This window comes from Balaenoptera physalus, assembly GCF_965194825.1.
Source record: "Balaenoptera physalus genome assembly, chromosome: 7".
In the NCBI taxonomy this organism is placed as follows: domain Eukaryota; kingdom Metazoa; phylum Chordata; class Mammalia; order Artiodactyla; family Balaenopteridae; genus Balaenoptera; species Balaenoptera physalus.
The window spans coordinates 19,386,888-19,402,058 of record NC_138886.1 but is presented as its reverse complement, the minus strand read 5'-3'; positions in this window follow the sequence as shown (position 1 = coordinate 19,402,058).

Sequence of the window (15,171 nt, the reverse complement as noted above, 5' to 3'; positions counted from 1 at the left end):
AAGCTTTCCCAAGCGTATTTATATATACAGTGTGCTCATGTGCGCCTTCCTTCATTTACAGAAGGAAGTTAGGAAAGTCCCTGGAGGAGGAGAAAATGAATTCATCAAGTCAGTGGGAGGGGCCAATGAAAATATACCTGCTCCCTGAGCTGAAGGCCTGCCAGCGTGCCAGTCTGGGGAGTGTGCTTCTTCCGGAAGTGAAAGTGAGTCTGGGTGGTGTGGCTTGCAGACTGGGAGATGGAAACGACGTTTGCATCACCACTTTGCAAGGTGCTGCCAAGCCCTCTGTCTTTTTGAGTCTCCTAGGAGCTCGTTCCCATTGCACAGATGGGACTACTGACGTTCTGGAAGGCGAAGGCACTTGCCTTAGGTCAGCCAGGGATTAAGACAGAGGAGCCAGGAAGAGGATCTAGTTTTTCCAAATCATGGTTTAAGGTTCTTGCCTCTACTACACGGTTGCCTGTGAAAGGAAAGCGTATTTCTAGCCTGTGTTGACCAATTGCCTGAGGAAAGAGTATGAGGTCATAGAGGTGACTGTCTATAAGGGGAGGACATTGACTTCTACTCTCTGATGAGTCCAAAGTTGACTGAGCCTACAGTTGGGTGTGTACGGGGGCCACAACATGTAACAAAGGCTAAGACTGATTAAATGCTGGCTTTGGGCCAGTCACTCTTCTGAGTGAGTTAAATGTATCCATGAAATTATTCCACCCTGAGATAATCTTTTGACGTAGAAATGTTGTTATTTCCACCTGACAGATAAGGAAACTGGAGCATAGAGAGTACGCAGGAAAGCCAGGCTTGGAACTGGGGCAAGCTGGTTCCAGAGCATCCTGATTATTACTCTGTACTGTATGTGATGCCATACAGTGCACCTACACAGATACCCATACCCACTCTACCCGGAGTAGGTCATCCCTTCCAGTTAGCGGTTGGGAGGCTTCCTGGAGAAAGAGGTGGTATTGGAACAAGGTCTTGAAACTTAGAGAGGGTGATAGTGGACAAGAATAGAGGGCCCTGCAAAAAGATGGGTTACAGAAAGAAGAAAGCTTAAGGATGTCCTGTGGCATGTGGTGGAAACCAGTCTGACTAGTGCCTCCATTCAGTGGCTATTTCTGCTTATATCATAGCCTAAACCCTTCAGGCTACTTGGAAAAGCCTTTCATGACCTGCCCACCATCATCCCTCCTCGGCATCCAGCTCTTCTCTTACTACGTTCCAAGCTGCAGTTCCTCCAAATGCACTGTGGACTAGCTGCACTGTTATATCTGCTGTTCCCTTCACTGGGAAATCTTCCATTCCTTTCCTTTCATATCACCAAGCTCCCATATTTTTTTCGACTTCACGTAGAAAACTTTCCTGCATCTCCCTGCCTCCAAGATGGGATGAGATGCTCATCTATGTTCTTATAGCTTCCCATTCTTCCTCTGTCATTGACTACTTCATACTAGACTGTGATTGATTGTTTTTCATCACCCTCATTAAGGTAGCAAATCTAAGAGGGCAGTCACAACCCTTCCCTGTAGCTTCTAACATAGTAACTGTCACACAGAAGACTCTTAACCAACATCTATTGAAATAAGCATCTAACATATTTTCAAAGAAACCCAGCAAAGGATGATTTTTTGTGTTCCTTGGTTACCCATTCTTGGTTTAACAAATCAAATAAACTTTTCTTTGAAACTAACCTAACTCTTTGCTGTTGTAACTTTTAAACACAAAATCACACTTAACATCAAATCATCTTGAAGGGACTTACAAATGTGTTCTTACCCTTGTATTTCTTTTTTAGGAAGTTGGTGTGCTTGATCAAACCAGGGTCTTAAAAGTGGTAAATGTATGGGTTCAAATGAAGAGGTATGTATTATCCTCCACAATATACGAAGGCCGTAAAAGGTGGTGAATACTGAAAACACCAGACTGGGGATTTGGAGACCTGTGTTTTAGTCCATTTATTGTGTGACCTTGAGAACTCTAGCAGACTCTCCTCATTCTAATGTATCTAGCTATCTGCAAAATGTGGTAACTAAGCTTGTTATAATTCTGTTTAAAGTAAGGGTCAATGGATTCTGAGTTTGTGCCTGGGGAACTTCCTATGGGAAGAGGATAAGAGTTTTAGGGCATGGACCTACAGACATTTATTTGAGATAACTGTAGAGGTAGATTTACATATAGTTGTAAGAAAAAATACAGAGAGATTCTATATACCCTTTACTCTGCTTTCCCCAAAGACAACATCTTGCATAAGTATAATATTGATATAATAACCACAACCAGGAAGTTGACACTGATATTCAGATTCTACCAGCTTTATATGCACTTTTTTGTGTATATGTATTTAGTCCCGTGATGTTTATCACATGTATAGATTCCTGTGACCATCACTACAGTCAAGATACAGAAAATCTCCATCAGAAAGATCCCTCGTGCTGCATTTTATGGTCGCAGCTGCCATCCTCCCCCTCTTCCTCCCTTAATTCCTGGCAACCACAGATCTACTTTCCAACTTGGAATTACATTATTTGCCAATGTTATATAAATGAATCATGTGGTCTGTGTCTTTTGGGGACTGGCTTTTTTTCCCCACTCAGCATCATTTCCTTGAGGTCTATCCAAATTATTGTATGATTAATACTTCATATCTTTTAATTGCCGAATGGTGTTCCATGGTATGGATGGACCACAGTTTGTTTAACTAGTTACCCACTGATAAACCTTTGGGTTATTTCCGGTTTAGAGTTACTATGAATAAAGCTGCTGTGAATACTGGTGTAGAGGTTCTTGTGTGAACATGTTTTTATTTCTCTAGTGTAAATGCCCAAGAGTGAAATTGCTGGGTCATACAGTTGGCACATATTTAGTTTGTAGGTAACTGCCAGACTCTTTTCCAGAGTGGTTGTATCATTTTATTTCCCACCAGCAATGTGTGAAAGAACCAACATCCTCTCTGCATCCTCTCTCCAGAATTTGGGGTTCCTACTATTTTTTATTTTAGCTATTTTGTTAAGTGTATAGTGATATCTCACTGTGGTTTTAATTTGCATTTCCCTAATGGCTAACAACATTGAACATCTTTTCATGCACTCATTTGCCATCTGTATAACCTTTTTGGTTATACAGACATCTATTTTGGCTGCTACAAGGTACTTCTCCCTTCCTTCTTGATTCTCAGTGGATTCTAAGGCAGAGGTAAATAGCTTACAGACAAATAATGAGCTATTGTACTTGACTGCTTACTATTGGGTACAAGATAGTGTTCTAGGTGATGGGATAAAGCAGTGATGAAAATGGATAAAAATCCCTGGTTTCATGAAGCTCATATTCTAGTGGGCGGAGACGGCCAGTAGACAGCAAAAATAAGTTACATTTATAGTATAGTAGATGGCCTTAGTGCTTTAGAAAAAAATTAAAAAACAGAAAAGAGAGCCAGGGAGTTACCTTAGTTGCAATTTAAAATAGGGTGGTCAGAAGAGGCAACCTTTCCTGAGAGTGGACATTTGAGTGAAGACCTGGAGTGAGGGGAAGCCCTGTGGGTGTCTGGTAGAAGATTTCTCCTGGCCTTGAAGCAGGTGTGTTCAAGGAGCATCAAGCTGGCCAGGATGGCTGGAGCAGTGTTGGAGGAGGGTGACTACACAGGGTTTCTGGGTGACAGTTGCGTAGGACTTGGCTTCTCCTTCAGTGAGTTGGGGAGTCTTTGGAAGGTGTGGTGCAGAAGGGTGGCGGGTTCCGATTTCAGCTTCAAAAGGGTGCTCCTGGTTGCTCCATTGAGAGTGGCCTGAAGACAGGAGGGTGGCATCAGGGAGACCATGTTGGAAACTACTGCGGTTTCCTAGGTGAGGAGTGATGGTGGATTGGATAGGGTGGTGGCAGGTAGGATCGCAAGAAATGGCAGATTCAGGATATATTTTGGAGTAGAGCAGATATAATTTCTTACCGAGCTGAATGTGAATGAGCGGGAAAGAGAAGAGAAAAGTCCAAGTCCAAGTTCTTGGTTGGAACATCGGAAGGATGGAGATGCCTTTCATGGAGACAACGAAGACTGGGGGAGGGAGTTCAAGATCTCGGATCAAGATGTGCATCTTTTAAGGTGATTTTAGACACCAAGTGGAGAGGACGTGATGAGGAGGCAGTTGGATGACTGGGGTCCTGGGGAGAGGCTTGGGTGGAGATATTAAATTTCGAGTCACTTCCGAGGCAGTACCTATCACATAGTTAGTGCTTTAAAATGGAGGCTCCTCTTTTAATCACAGGTCCTCAAGTCCTTAATGCAAAATCCTCGGGACCATGTTTTAGAAAAGCATTACGTTGAATATGAAATTGCCAATATCTGACTATTCTTGACCTACAATAATAATAACTTTATATGGTTCACCGTAATAGTACATTCCAAATGCCTTATGTAACACTCCCAGTGCGGTCTGGAAAAGTACTCTATAATCAAACACAGAGGTATTTCTGTAAGTCCAGTATACTCATACTGAGTGGGATTTGTCTACACACACACACTCACCCTTTCAGGTCAGCTTTGCTGCCAAAGGCATCATAACAGCATTTTACATTTGTGTCTCACATTTTTAGATTTTGGATTGTGAACTTGTATTATTATCATTGTTGTTATTATTATTTTACCATTCTGTGTGGCATCCACAGAGTTGAATGAGTGGAAGGTACTGAGAAGCATATTTCAGCTCAATTTTAAGCCTATGTCAATACTCTTCAATGATAAATCATGGTGCTTCCAAAGATGGGAGCTCTCTGTCTTATGAGTAAATACAAGACCTGAATAACCACTTATTGGGGGATATTTTAGGAGAAATTCAATCATTAGAGAGATGATTGGAGTTGATGTCTTTTACGGTTCTTGATCTCACTGAGACAGGATGACTAAATCATTTCTACTCTTCAGGCCTCATTCTCTGCATCTGTAAAATGGGGACAGGGAGTTGAACTTTGTGATTGCTGAGGTGCTTTTGGCATTAACGTTTTCAGGGTCTCTCTGCTTCTCTGTGTCTTCTCACTGTTTGTTCCCCGCCCCCCCCCCCATCTCTACACATCCTTGTCTGCTAAGTAACCCTTGTCCATACTGTACCATGGCAATTTCCCCACGATGTGCAATGAGGGATTAGCATGGGCAGCTGGGACAGGGAGGCCGAGGTTCCCCTGTTGCTTCCCAAATTGGGAAAAAGTCATTTTTCAGGAATTACTTCTTGACCTCTAAGTGTGTTTTGACTTGTGCAACATCCACAGTCTTCCTGGGAGATTGCTAATCCAGGGCACAGCTCCACGTTCCTGGAATGGTGTTCTTGGTTGCAGGGCCTCCCCTTTCCGATTCTGTTGGGAAATGAGTTCTTTGATGAAATAATTTTTCTTCTTTTAAAAAAATTATTTATTTATTTATTTATATTGAAGTAGAGTTGATGTACAATATTATATAAGTTACAGTGTACAAGATAGTGATTCACAATTTTTAAAGGTTTTTAGTCATTACAAAATATTGGCTATCTTCCCTGTGTTGTACAATATGTCCTTGTAGTTTATTTTATACATAAGTTTGTAGCTTTTAATTTCCCATCCCTATATTGCCCCTCCCCCTTTCCCTCACCCCACTGGTAGCCACGAGTTTGTTCTCTTTATCTGTGAGTCTCTTTCTTTTTTGTTATGTTCAGTAGTTTGTTGTATTTTTAAGATCCACATATAAGTGATATCATGCAGTACTTGTCTTTCTGTCTTACTTATTTCACTTAGTATAATACCCTCCAAGCCCATCCATGTTGTTACAAGTGGCAAAATTTCATTCTTTTAAATTTTTTTTGGCTGAGTACTATTCCATTGTGTGTGCGTGTGTGTGTGTGTGTGTGTGTGTGTGTGTGTGTGTGTATATATATTTATATATATATATATATATATATATATATATATATATATATATATATATATATACCACATCTTCTTTGTCCATTCATCTGTTGATGGACACTTGGGTTGCTTTCATATCTTGGCAATTGTAAATAATGCTGCTATGAACATTGGGGTGCGTGTATCTTTTCAAATTAGTGTTTTTGTTTTTTTCAGATGTATACCCAGGAGTATATATCATATGGATCATATGGTAGTTCTATTTTTAGGTTTTTGCGAGCCCTCCATACTGTTTTCCACAGTGGCTGTACCAATTTACATTCCACCAACACTGTACGAGGGTTCCCTTTTCTCTAAATCCTCGCCAACGTTTGTTATTTGTGTTCTTTTTGATGATAGCCTTTATGACAGCTAAGAGGTGCTATCTCATTGTGGTTTTGACTTGCATTTTCCTGATGATTAGTGATGTTGAACATCTTTTCATGTGCCTGATGGCCATCTGCACGTCCTCTTTGGAGAAATGTCTATTCAGGTCTTCTGCCCATTTAAAAAAATTTTTATTTATTTATTTAATTTATTTTCTTGGCTGTGTTGGGTCTTAGTTGCAGCACGTGGGATCTTTCGTTGCGGCACGCGGGCTTCTCTCTAGTGTGGCGTGTGGGTTTTCTCTCTCTCATTGAGGCGCATGAGCTCAGTAGTCATGGCTCGCGGGCTTAGTTGCCCCACAGCATGTGGAATCTTAGTTCCACGATCAGGGATCGAACCCGCGTCCCCTGCCTTGGAAGGCGGATTCTTTACCACTAGACCGCCAGGGAAGTCCTTTCCGCCCATTTTAAAATTGGGTTGTTTGTTTTTTTTGATGTTGAGTTGTATGAGCTATTTATATATTTTGGATATTAACCCTTTATTGGTCATATCATTTGCAAATATTTTCTCCCATTCAGTAGACTGTCTTTCATTTAGTCAATGGTTTCCTTTGCTGTGCAAAAGATTTAAGTCTAATTAGGTCCCATTTGTTTATTTTTGCTTTTATTTCCTTTGCTTTAGGAGACAGATCCAAAAAAATATTGATACTACTTTATGTCAAAGAGTGTTCTGCCTATGTTTTCCTCTAGGAGTTGTATGGTTTCCAGTCTTACATTTACGTCTTTATGCCCTTTAGACTTATCAAAATTCTCAAGCAGGTTAGAGCCAACTGGTCCACTCCTAGGCAACTGCTCAAGAGAAACTCTTGCACACATTCAACAGGAGGTACGTACAATGACCTTTGTCGTAGCAGTCACCACGGTAGAAAAAACCTGGATGTCACCAGGAAAGGTGGTGAATAAAGTATGACAAAGCCACCCAATGGGGCATTATACAGCCTTCCAAATGGAGGAACAACGCAACATGCCTCAATATGGATGAATCTTAGCAAAATGATATAAAGTGAAAGGTTATATACAGCAAGGTTATATAAAGAGGTTATATTCAGCAAGATTATATAAAGTTAAAAACAATGCGTGTGCCTGTCCACACACAGAAATACATATGATACAACTAATTAAAAAGGAGAATAAAGCAATGATGAACACAGGACCCAGGATGATGGATACCTGAGCTGGGGCAGTTAATGCGTGGCTGCAAGAGGTTTCATATAGTGTCATATGATACCCCTCAAGGTCCTGGCTTTCATTTTACATCATGGGTTAATTGGTATTTACAACGTTATAACTAATTAATTAAAAGGCAGTCCAAGCATGGACCATGATGTGTGTGACATGATCCAGGGATTATGACAATTCCAATTCTGTCTTTTTGAGATCCAAAAATAGACAAGAAATAAGAATCAGTGAGTGCTGCGTGTGGTCCTAATAGACTTTCCAACGAATCATGTGGATGGACGTTAGTACATAGATTTCAGGGTATCTGTTTTGGCCTCACAGAGGAATGTTTTTTTTTTTAAATTATTTATTTATTTATTTATTTATTTAGGGCTGTGTTGGGTCTTCGTTTCTGTGCGTGGGCTTTCCCAAGTTGTGGCAAGTGGGGGCCACTCTTCATCGCGGTGCGCGGGCCTCTCACTGTCGCGGCCTCTCTTGTTGCGGAGCACAAGCTCCAGACGTGCGGGCTCAGTAGTTGTGGCTCACGGGCCTAGTTGCTCCGTGGCATGTGGGATCCTCCCAGACCAGGGCTTGAACCCGTGTCCCCTGCATTGGCAGGCAGATTCTCAACCACTGCGCCACCAGGGAAGCCCGAGGAATGTTTTTATTTCTTCTTCGTTCTTGATTCTGGTCCAGCAGCTGATGTTGCTAGATAAATGAAGTCTTGTTGAACCTGGTCCCATTGTTAAGTCTTTCCTTAAATCAGCATTCCTTTAAAAGGCCCTGGAGTTATGATTGTGTATTTGTTGACCATTTGATTATGGTAAGAAAATGGTGGAGAGCTGTCTCTGGACAGATGACGTGTTCTGGTTGGGGAGAGTGCTTGGGTGAAGAGAAGGTTGGAGCAAATTTGGAGCAGGCAAGATGGAAACTGAGTTGTCTTGGCCAAACGACTAGACTATTTCCTTGAACTCTTTCCTCCTTCTCTGGCTTTTACAGTATTCAGTCAAGAATGTTGCTAAGTTGTGAGGTCTGGCTGTGGCTGTGGGCATTCTCTGATTCCTCGGATACCTACTCTGTGGCCCAGCCTCAACCAGAAACTGGATACACGGATGTGACCCAGATCTGAGGTTGAACACCATTATTATCTTGTCCTTGGCTTATTCTCTCTCAACACGGACAGTACCGGCTCTTAGTGCAGCACTGCATCAAGTGGATCTTGCAATAGAGGAGCAGAGGGCCCAACTATGCAGCTGCATTCACAGTGGTAGCCCCAGGCAAAGTTACAGCTCCCTCCTCTCAGTATGTCTAGCCCACACGTCACTTACTGAAGTCTTACCACGTTGCACTGTCATGGTTCATTTACACAGCTCTCCCGCCCACTAGCCTGTGAACGTCTTAAGGGTAGAGACTATGTGTTTTTCATTGCCAAGTCTCCCAAGTTCAGGACAGAGTGTAGATGCTACATGAATGTGGAGGGAGCATCATGCATTTCACCTTGCCATCAGCGCCCAGTGACTGGGACCTCAAAGTGGGGACAGATTATCACTGTTTGGAGGAGTCCAGGGAAGCTCAGAGATAAGTGGGGGGTGGTTTGGTTTGGCCTTTGAAGTGGATTTCATGGATGGAGATGGAAGGGGAAAATGGGGAGGAGTGGCGGTGATCGTGGGGTGGGGGTATTCAAAGTAAATAACAACTGGAACTGCATGCCTGCTGGTCCAGCAGAGTAGACGCTGGTGGCAAATATCAATAGTATTGCTGTCCCGGTGTCTACCAGCTGCAGGTCAGCCAGGGAGACGAGGAGGGGCCTGGGGTTTGGGTGGTGAAGAGGTAGAACAGGAATAAATGTTTCACCGTCACCATCTGTATTCCAGCTCTGCATCAGGAACTTCCTATACATGATCTTATTTGATTCTCACACAACTTTGGCAGGTAGGCACTATGACTCCAATTTTTAAAAGTAGGAAAGAGACAGTGGAGGGGTGATGCGACTTGCTCAGAATTACCCAAAAAGTGAGTCGTAAAGCTGGAGCTGAACCCAGACCCCCAAGTTCCTAGCGTGTGCTCTGCTCCCTCTGCCATCCGGTCACACTGCCACGTGTAGAGGGTGTGGCCAGTGGAGGTCAGGGTGAGCACCAAGGCATGAGGCAGGAGCCGTTAGACACATCCAGAGGACTGTGCGGAGGAGGAACAGGAACGAGGCTACAGCAGAGGGCTGGGCTGCTCCTGAGGTCGGGGTGGGTGTCCGTGGTCAGGGGCGTTCTATGTAGAGTCTGTAAACCTCCACCCTTCATCCCCAAGAAAGTCTGCAGTGGCCACACCCTTGTCATGGGCTTTCTGGGGAATGTTTCTAGAACTGGACAGAGAGCTCGGGCAGGGAAGGAGGGCAAGGCACTGCCCTGGAACCAGGGCCAGAGATGATTTTGGAATTGAGAAGGGAGAGGTTGAGCACAAGTTTTCAGCCTTTGGGGCTGGAGATGAGTAATGTCTGGTTCGGGGAGGAACTACAATCTAGGGATGAAAAGGAAGTGATAAAAAGAGAATCAGAGGCAGAAGATGTGGCTGAACAAGTAAATGGTGTTAATCCCAGTTCTGGTGAGAGGGAAGCCCAAGGACTAATTTCAAGGGGTCATCAAAAAAACCTCTGAGTGGTATATTGATGGAGACGGTGTATGTGGGGGAGAGATAGAGTGCAGATTGGGAGAGAGGAGAAAAGATTCGCAGGAACAGAGAGACAGACAGGTGGAGGCAGAAACATACAAAGGTAAAAGAAAAACACAAAGACACAGAGACAACACCCTGGAGATCCAGATGCACATAGAAACCAGGGCAGTGAGAGAGAGAATCAGAGAAGCAGAGAGATAGGGACAGAGGCAAAGAGAGAAAGGGGAAGAGTGACACAAAGACCCAATGGATAGCTGTGTTTAATGGAAAAAAACCATATAAACTTCCTGAGAAGGACTGCATCCTGGCCCTTTGGGCTTCCTGGGAGGAAGGGTTCTTTGGCTTACCTGAGGTGCTGGATAGTCCGAAGTCTCTGTGCTCTCCTCATTGACAGGTGGAAACACTGGGGTAAAAGGCCACCTACAGTATAGACTTTCCCTGTTAACTACAGCATCTCAGTCCCGGAAGAGGCCTCAGTGCTGTCTCCTATCCTCCCATCTCACACCTCTGCTTATAGCCCTCCAGTGAACTGCAAAGACCAACCACTTAGTACTAACTCTCAGAATATTATTCTTTAGGCTGAGCCACCTCCCCGTGACTTTCAGTTTGGGAGCATCACATGAGCAAATCTGGTGCTGCTTTTCCACTTGGCTCTTCCGGTTGTTGATGACAATGACCGTGTTCCCATATGGTCTCTCTTCTTCAGGACCATGATCTTCGGTTCCTTCACTGGTGTTACCAGTCAGGACAGGCTAAGTTATGCTGTAGTAATAAACAATCCCAAGATCCCCGGGGTTCTCAGGAACATATGGTTATTTCTTACAGTAAAGAAAAAATAATATTCTAACTGTTAAAGAAAAAAAAATTATTCATGACCCTTGTTAAAGCATAGTAAGGAGACTTTATTCAAGGGGGGTGGTGGTATTTCGATGGGTGTAGGGACCACCACAGCAAGGCCTTGCAGAGACTGGACTCAACTCCAAACACAGCATGGGCAAGTGGGAATTTATAGCCAAGGAGCAGGGTGGGGATCAGTGGATGGAAAATTGCTAAGGAGAAATATCAGGAGTAAGGGGCATTCTGGCTGACAGGACCTAACAGGATTCTCACTGAAGGCAGGCCAGGGTGACCACACGTCACCTGCGGGGTGGTGGAGGATGGAGCCCTGAATAAATATTGAGAGCCATCAGATATGGAGGATGGAGGATTCTGGCTAAACTGACTTGGCAGGATTGTTGCTCAAACTGGACAATGCAAAGATGAACACTGAAGCTCAAAAGTCAGAGTCTACTTGAGAAGACAGTTCCCAGGAGCCTGAATGGAGTTGGCCGAGGAGAGAATCTTTGTCATTTGCTCATGCTGTATGTTCACTCTGGGCCAGAACAACTGCTCCAATTCATATTCATTCCAGGACCCAGGCTGGTCAAGCAGCCTCTCTCTGAGCGCCGGGGAGCCCACCTAGGAGAGGAGGCTGGGCGCAAAGGACAGCGGAGCATGCGCGTTGCCTTCCGTCCTCCATGTGACGCATGCAGCACACGGACGCCCTCCGGGTCGTCCCTGGCCCCACGCCAGGCTCTGCCGTGTGCTGACCGCCAGAGGAAGCGCACCTTTAATTTGATCGTTCTACCTAAGTTCTGCTGGGCTTTACCATTCAGTGCCTGTTAAAAGTCTCATCACTTGGAGTCTAGAAGCAATTGGCTCTTCTGTAGCTCCAAGATGGAAAAGGGCATCTTATCTTCTTTGGGCTTTGAATGAATGAGAAATAAACCTATATTGTTTTTGTTTTTTTCACACACACACACTGTATTTTATTTTTACAAGAGATAAATAGACTGACACCAAGCATTTTACATGGATGACCACAACAAAAGCAACAATGATTGCAATTACCAAACATGAAACACACTCATACTATGTCATAATATTGACATTCAGTCCAGTAATCCTCCACTGTAGCAGCTCCTTTACTTTGCAGTGAAAATTGATTTGTATATTCTTTGCCTCTGAGTCCTTGTGGGATTTTTTTTTTTAATTCAAACAGAAAGTCACAAAAATTATACTCATCCTCATCAGTTCACTCAGTCCCATGTAATTAATTTTTTTTTTCATCTTGATCTTTTGTTAGCACTTTTATGAGTTCATCAGTTTTTCATTAGAGTTCTGAAAATGCTTATTCATTCAGTTCAGCAGTACAGTCAGTTACCAGAAACCTGTACTTGTCAGAGTCTTTTCCATGAATTTCTTGAAGATGAAACCCTTTTATAGGAACATATTTGCAAAAGCATCAGAGTACACCCAGAACTGTCTGTAAATGACAAAAGACTTAAAAATGACCACGGTTAAAGATTTGATGAAAGTTCATAATAATGCAGTTGACAAGAAAGTTAGTTATTTCTGAGATATACATTTTAAAATAATAACTAGGATTATGACTTATAACATTATACCAGAACATATAAGATTTTTAGAAATTTCATGTAATGTCTGAAACATTTATATTAACATATTTCCATACAAATAACCCAATGAAAGTTTAGTATTAGTTGTTTTGTTTGTTTGTTTTTTTATACTGCAGGTTCTTATTAGTCATCAATTTTATACACATCAGTGTATACATGTCAATCCCAATCGCCCAATTCAGCACACCACCATCCCCACCCCACCGCAGTTTTCCCCCCTTGGTGTCCATGTGTCTGTTCTCTACATCTGTGTCTCAACTTCTGCCCTGCAAACCGGCTCATCTGTACCATTTTTCTAGGTTCCACATACATGCGTTAATATACGATATTTGTTTTTCTCTTTCTGACTTACTTCACTCTGTATGACAGTCTCTAGATCCATCCACGTCTCAACAAATGACTCAATTTCGTTCCTTTTTATGGCTGAGTAATATTCCATTGTATATATGTACCACAACTTCTTTATCCATTCGTCTGTTGATGGGCATTTAGGTTGCTTCCATGACCTGGCTATTGTAAATAGTGCTGCAATGAACATTCGGGTGCATGTGTCTTTTTGAATTACGGTTTTCTCTGGGTATATGCCCAGTAGTGGGATTGCTGGGTCATATGGTAATTCTATTTTTAGTTTTTTAAGGAACCTCCATATTGTTCTCCATAGTGGCTATATCAATTTACATTCCCACCAACAGTGCAAGAGGGTTCCCTTTTCTCCACACCCTCTCCAGCATTTGTTGTTTGTAGATTTTCTGATGATGCCCATTCTAACTGGTGTGAGGTGATACCTCATTGTAGTTTTGATTTGCATTTCTCTAACAATTAGTGATGTTGAGCAGCTTTTCATGTGCTTCTTGGCCGTCTGTATGTCTTCTTTGGAGAAATGTCTATTTAGGTCTTCTGCCCATTTTTGAATTGGGGTGTTTGTTTCTTCAATATTGAGCTGAATGAGCTGTTTATATATTTTGGAGATTAACCCTTTGTCCGTTGATTCGTTTGCAAATATTTTCTCCCATTCTGAGGGTTGTCTTTTTGTCTTGTTTATGGTTTCCTTTGCTGTGCAAAAGCTTTGAAGTTTCATTAGGTCCCATTTGTTTATTTTTGTTTTTATTTCCATTACTCTAGGAGGTGGATCAAAAAAGATCTTGCTGTGATTTATGTCAAAGAGTGTTCTTCCTATGTTTTCCTCTAAGAGTTTTATAGTGTCCAGTCTTACATTTAGGTCTCTAATCCATTTTGAGTTTATTTTTGTGTATGGTGTTAGGGAGTGTTCTAATTTCATTCTTTTACATGTAGCTGTCCAGTTTTCCCAGCACCACTTATTGAAGAGACTGTCTTTTCTCCATTGTATATCTTTGCCTCCTTTGTCATAGATTAGTTGACCATAGGTGCGTGGGTTTATCTCTGGGCTTTCTATCTTGTTCCATTGATCTATGTTTCTGTTTTTGTGCCAGTACCATATTGTCTTGATTACTGTAGCTTTGTAGTATAGTCTGAAGTCAGGGAGTCTGATTCCTCCAGCTCCGTTTTTTTCCCTCAAGACTGCTTTGGCTATTCGGGGTCTTTTGTGTCTCCATACAAATTTTAAGATGATTTGTTCTAGCTCCGTAAAAAATGCCATTGGTAGTTTGATAGGGATTGCATTGAATCTGTAGATTGCTCTGGGTAGTATAGTGATTTTCACAATGTTGATTCTTCCAATCCAACCTATATTGTTTTAATCCACTGAAATTTTAGGATTTATCTGTTTTGACAGCTACTGTTAATTATTTTAATGCAGAAATTGGTAAGAAGTGGAGTGCTCCATAACAAAAACATAAAATATATGATATCTTAGTGATCGGGGACAGGTAATGGGAAAGTGAATTGGAGACTGGAAAGATGGAGGTAAGAGTATTCAGTGACAAGGTATTTGTAAAGTTATTGCTTGTGGTGACTTGGAAATGCAGAGCTTGCACTTACTGTACTTGTCATTCCAGGGAAGATGTAGGAAAATAGAATGATGGTAGCATGGCTGCATTTGACAAGGTATTATAAGTATGGGATGAGCTCAGAAAATTCTAAGGTGCATTGCAAGCAGAAATTAAGGAGAGAGAGTCCAGAAATGTGAGGCCTTGAGGGTGGAATAGCATACTGCTTTAGACATCACGCAATAAGAGATGGGATTCAATAAAGATTTAAGTGGCAAAGGCCCAGCAAAACCTGCCACTTGGAAAAATGATGCAGGGCATAGATCAAATGAAAAGAGCAGACTTCTCATTGATTTTTCCATATAGTCTCAAGATAGCTGCCATTGGCTTAAGAGAGAGAGAAGCAAGGCATGAGAAAGCAAGGAAAAGGACAGATTTGAGAACCATATCTTAAAAAGAACTTTGGTTGTGGTCAGTGGAAATAGATCAGAAGCCTATTATATTACTGGGTGAAATGCAATGCCAAAGAAACCATACGCCTGGTCTAGAAAATCTTTGAGGCTTAAAACAACCCTTGGAATGCCAACCTTCCACGAACAGAAAGTAGACTAAGAAAAAGATACAACACCCGGGAGGGCATAAATTCCTAACACTCACTTCATAAGTGTCTGAGGAAGGTCATGGCTCCCAAAAGGGGGACCC